Source organism: Misgurnus anguillicaudatus, chromosome 1 (genome assembly GCF_027580225.2).
Source record: "Misgurnus anguillicaudatus chromosome 1, ASM2758022v2, whole genome shotgun sequence".
NCBI classification, from domain to species: Eukaryota; Metazoa; Chordata; class Actinopteri; order Cypriniformes; family Cobitidae; genus Misgurnus; species Misgurnus anguillicaudatus.
Genome location: NC_073337.2, coordinates 28,715,006 through 28,721,171, shown reverse-complemented (window position 1 = coordinate 28,721,171; position 6,166 = coordinate 28,715,006).

The following is a 6,166-nucleotide window of genomic DNA, read 5'->3' as shown; positions in this document are numbered from 1 at the left end:
AAATTCAACCAATGGTGAGGCTTAACGACAAAGACAGGGTGACGCGAGAACCAGGAAGTATATCGCTATCTGAAATATTGCCAAAGACGGCGTTACAGGGACGCAGGAAGTATGGCAAGGGAGACGCAGCGTCTCGTTCCCTTCTCAGGGAACAACAGTTACATACGTAACCTGTGTTTGTCAAACACAACTATGCAAAAAAAGCATTTTGGTATGAATCAATATTCGCATACAGAAGATATAAGCATTTAAAGAGAACAGTTTAGCACGTGTGGTTAAAAAGTCAAGAAATTTTATGATATTATCCTACACTACACAGTGAATAATATGGATTTTTTTCCAGAAAACTTCTTGCATAAAATAGATTCAAGCACTTTCAATCTTATAACTAACTAAAATTTATCTTATTAGAAAAACAAACACTTAAAAGTCCTGTTTGTTTACCTGCAAAGGGCGAGATTTATGACCTATACTGTAGCCGGCCACCAGGGGGCGATTGAAATGTTTTCACTTTTTAGGACACATGTAGCAAGCTGAAAGTGACAATACGTACTTTATTGTTAAAGCAGTAACCTCTATATAGGATGTGTGGATGCGGTATAAATACATTTCTGACATACCGCATCCGTCACGTTTTCATAGTCATGTGTCCTTTAACCTGACGTAATCAGAACATAGGCGACCATAATTTACGTATGCACTGTTTAAGAAGTACAATTAAATCACGGAGGAAACATTTCTTGGTACCTAAATCACTTAGAGGTGTGCGCTTCATAGATTTACAGTATTTTGTAAAAAAATAGCTGTAATTATGCAGCTGGTTTCCAGTAACTTACTGTAGAAGATAAAGACTGAAATGTTTCATGTTCATTTAACTTTGAACAAACGGTTGCCTGTAAATAACAACCAGCTCCCAGTAATACTGTCAGTTCTACAGACATTTTTACAGTGTATTCATCACTATTTTGAATTCACATGTCCTCACGGGATAATAAAATGTCCATGCACAAAATCTAGTCTCTCATAGCCATACTGGGAACGTCTGGGAACCAAAGATCGCCCAAGAGACCATATGATTTAAAAACATTTCGCTTTATGTTAAGGTGCATGAAAATGTCTCTATAGACCACTGTGCAACCAAGTAATCTTTCAAAAGTGCCTCTTAAGTTTATAACAACAATGGCAAACTCTGTAAAAGATCTCTTTTAAACCTCATTCACGCAGAACTTTGGTCCCAGAACATTTCTGTAAAATTACGTAAACAATTCCGTAAAATTGTAAAGACAAACACACTCCCGTAAAGAGGACAGTGCCGTAACATTCCCAGAAAGCTTTATGTGTGAACAAGATGCAGAAACAATGCCGTGAATGAACCAAAAATCAAACGATCCTAAAAAGAAATCACGGATGCATTTTCCGTGTATTTTCCGTAATCTCTGTGTGAAAATGGCTTTGGATTCCACTAATTGTTTGAAGCAAAACTCTTGGACGTCTTTTAAAGACTTGTTGCCGTCAATTTTGCATACTTTAAAAAATGCTGCATTTATTTGATCTTAGTGAAGCATTGTCACCGACAATGTTGGGGAAAGTTACTTTTAAAAGTAATGCATTACAATATTAAGTTACTCCCCAAAAAAGTTACTAATTGCGTTACTTAGCTACTTTTTATGGAAAGTAATACTTACGTTTTACTTACTTTTACGTTATTTTGCATTATTTTTTCTTACTTTGCTGAGACTTGATCTATTTCAGGCCTTGCAGGTGTTTTTTATGATCGCAAAATGTCTCCGTTTTTGATTCAAACGGTTTCCGCTAAGGCGCGCACGCATAAGAGTGCGTAATTCTACGTGACTACGTTCAATTTAATTCAGTATTAAGTAGATTTTTTAATCAAATTAAACTGAAAAGTAACTTGCATTACATTTACAAATAAGTAACTCGAATCTTAATGTGTACATTTATAAAGTAATGCGTTACTTTACTCGTTACTTCAGAAAAGTAATAATATTACGTAACGCACGTTACTTGTAATGCGTTACCCCAACAATGGTCACCAATGTAAACATTACAGCTTTTTCTACGATCAGCCATGTCTCCTGGACATCCTGTAAAATTCAACCAATCAGAGGACGACTTCCTATCTGCGGAAATGTTTCCAGTTATGTATGCCGTATGCATCAGACGTTCAGCCAATGGCCAGCCAATATCTGGAAGTGGTAGGTCATCCAGGTACTTTTCGCCTGTTTTTCGAATTTTTATGAATTCGGGCCTACTACTCGTCACGCATACTTGTTCTTCTATGACATCGTTCAGCACCTTTACTTTTAAGAGTGCATGTGAAATATTACTCGAACAAAACACTTCAATGCTTACATATACTTTTGTTCTCAAAGCCATTCACATCTGTAAACATACACCATCACCCAAACATTGCGCATATGCGACATTCCTTCATGGAAACAGGCTTTTGTCAATATTATCGGAAAGTCTGGAGTGCGGGTCAATGATCAGAATCATGTAGCAACACAGACGGCTGAAATGGAAAGTTGCTGAGGTCACAATGTGGCGTGTTGCTCGAATACCCAATGGAGGGACTCCCTTTAGGAAAAAACTCACACAGATGGTATGATCATTCAGTGAGAGCGCGAAGCAGAGACCGATGACTGTGTACGTAGTTTAGTCTACGCTACCGAACTGTTTTTTTTTCAACCAGACATCTGTGATTAGATTTTGAGTCTCTTCTATTGTCTCATCTCAATTGTTCACAGACAGTGGGGATTGTTGTCCAGCATGTTGTTAAGCTTTGATCCCTTAGTAGTGGTAAACCGTGGCTTATTTTGCCCTTGCATGCACAACAAATAGTTAAGTAATAGTTAGGTATACAAATTCAAAGTTGCACATGCAAAACTTTGGTTAAAGCGAGTTTGTTGCAGTACTGAGCTTGGCTTTGGTGGCTCGCTCACATCTGTTTCTCATCGAGGCAGAATTCCTGAATGGATTTAAGCTTTGGATCTTATGAAGACGAGCAGCGGACCAGAATCTGCTTCATCTGTCTCCCGCAACTCGGGGTCACGATCTGAAATTACAACCTGCAGATGTCGTATAATCACGATTAAAATCAATGAATTGATAAACACGCGGCGTCGTGGTACTGTATGTGCAGACAGAAATAATAACTACAAGACGGATTGTGAGTTGCACACCCTGGTTGGTAAAAGGCCTTGCCTTTTTTTTTAAATAGGAGCATCTTACTTGAAATGCATTTAGAGGTCAAAGGTCAGGCAGAATGAAAGATTAATGCATTCACAAAACCAGGGATTATTTTCTGAAGAATACTGTTGTTTCTTTGATCAGTGCTTTCATGAAAACAAACGACCTATTTTGTTTCACATGACTGCCGCATACCAACATACCAATGAGCAGATTTTATTACAAAACATGCAAAGCAAATTCAACACGCATTATATTTATTATAAGTCCATGCTCGGTTTGACTTCTGAGAAACTTGAGAAATCTTTCAAATTTACAACCTGCAGAGCCCCCTAGTGGTGAATGTAAAGAATTACAAGCAAACTTGAAGGGATAGTTTATTTTTTCAGATGAAAACAAAAGAAAATATTTTGATAAATGATGGTAAGCACACATCTGTAACCATTTACTTCCATAGTAGGAAAAATAAATATTACGGAAGTAATAAATGATGAAGTAGATATTTTGATAAATAATGGTAAGAACACAGTTGATGATACCCATTAAAATCCATCGTATTTATTTTTCCTACTATGGAAGTCAATGGTTACAATCAGCTGTGTGTTAACCATCATTTATCAAAATATCTTCTTTTGTGTTCATCAGAAAAAATGAAATTCATACACTGCAAAAAATTATTTTCAGGAAATATTTTACTTAGCACTTTTGTCCTTTTTCAGCAAAAATATCAAAAAATTCCCAAATTAAGACGATTTGTATTGATGAGCAAAACGGCAAAAAAAAAAACAAGTCTAGTTTTTAGACCAAAAATATCATATGTTAGTGATTTTGTGCATAAAACAAGCAAAAAAAAATCTGCCAATGTGGTAAGCAAATTTTTCTTAAATTTAGAAAAATTTAAAAAAAGATTTTTTGCTTACCCCATTGGCAGATTTTTTAGCTTGTTTTTGTTTGATATTTTTGGTTTAAAACCTTGACTTATTTTCTTGGGTCGCTTCCCTCATCAAGAAATAGCATCTCAATTTAAGAATTTTTAGATATTCTACTGAAAACAAGACAAAATTAGAATTAAGAATTATAAAAATAAGAATTATTTTTCTTGAAAATCATTTTTTGCAGTGCAGGTTTACAACATGAGGATGAGAAAATTAATTTTAATTTTTGGTTGAACTACCCCTTTAACACATCAGCCTGCACCCCAATTTGCTTACTTATACTATGCCCTAAAACTATGTCAGGTTTTGGTACAGGGAAGTATACATCTGAGTGCATTGAAAGGGTACGTGCTAAATCGACTACTATTTAGTACGGAGAGTATGCGAATTAGGATGCAGAGACAGTTTTCATCTAATGCTTTTATATACTTTAAAGGAAAACACCACAGTCCTTCAACATCCACTATGTTCTTACCTCAACCCAGACTAATTAATACATCCCTATCTTTTTTCAATGCGTGCACTTCATCTTTGTACAGCGCGTCGTAAATGTGTTAGCATTTAGCCTAGCCCCATTCATTCCTTAGGATCCAAACAGGGATGAATTTAGAAGCCACCAACCACTTCCATGTTTCCCTATTTAAAGATGAGTAGTTACACGAGTAAGTATGGTGGCACAAAATAAAACTTTTGTTTGGAGCCATAGGAATGAATGGGGCTAGGCTAAATGCTAACACATTCAAGAAACGCTGTACAAGATTAAAAGTGCATATATTGAAAAAATTAGGTATGTATTAATTCATCTAAGTTGAGGTAAGAACATAGTAAAATATTGTTTACCTTTAAGGATTTTTTGCTTCAAACCAATAAAACGGATGAACGTCACAAAAGCCTCAAGACTTCAATTTATTAAAGGTGCAGTGTGTAAATTTTTCCGACATCTAGTGGTGAGGTTGTGAATTGCAACCAACAGCTCAGTCTACTGCTCACCCCTTGCTTTTGAAACGCATAGAGAAGCTACTGTAGCCGCCACCGGGAAACCTAAAGGCAAAAGTTTGTCTGTTAAGGGCTTCTGTAGAAACATGGCGGCACAAAATGGCAACTTCCACGTAATGGGACCCTCAGTGTATGTAGATAAAAACATCTCATTCTAAGGTAATAAACACGTAACGGTTCATTATAAAAAGGTCTTTATACACCCCTGACCATATAGTTTTGTATATTATTTTGCATTTCTGTCAAGAGATCCTTTTAAAAATTACACACTGCACCTTTAATTTAACGTAATAGCAACATCAAGAATTCATAGCACCCTAATAATCCCTGACTAAACTAGTGTGAAACGTATAAAAACCAGCAACAATCTGGGCAACTTTCGGCACAAAACATCTTGGCATTCCAGAAGTAGGTTTGAAGAATATTAAGACCGGGAAAAGATTGAAAACAATCCAATCCTTTAAAGGCTATCTTTAAGACGAGGGTTGGATAAAAAGGATATGCATTCTTTTAATAGCAGCTGTCCCGTCTCACTATGCTTCATTTTAAAACAGTGTTAGGGCTTTAATAACAACATTCCTGCCCTCTCTCTCTCTCTCTCTAATGCACTCCCGATAAGTGTACAGGAAAAGGAACTCATTTCTCCAGATCAGTGAAAACAAAAGCCTGCATACTATTTCTAAGTGGCCTTGCTATATATAGTGCATCTTGTACTTTATAAAATGCTGATGGAGGTAAAATGGCATGCGGAGGGATTGGGTGCGTTGGGGTCAAACTCTTAAATAAGTTTGACAGAACGGCTTGTGGAAAAATTATATTTGGAAAGCATATTTTGGCATGAGGAAAGCATAACTCCTCATTTCAATTGAGATAACAGCAAAGCATATTTAAATCAAATTATTTCATTTCTTAACATATGAGGAGCTCAGATACTAAAGGCTTAAAACGCAACCTGTCAAAAATTAGGTCATGCTATGAACCGAATGCTCTCGGCACCTATTATACGTTCATCAAATGTTTTCACT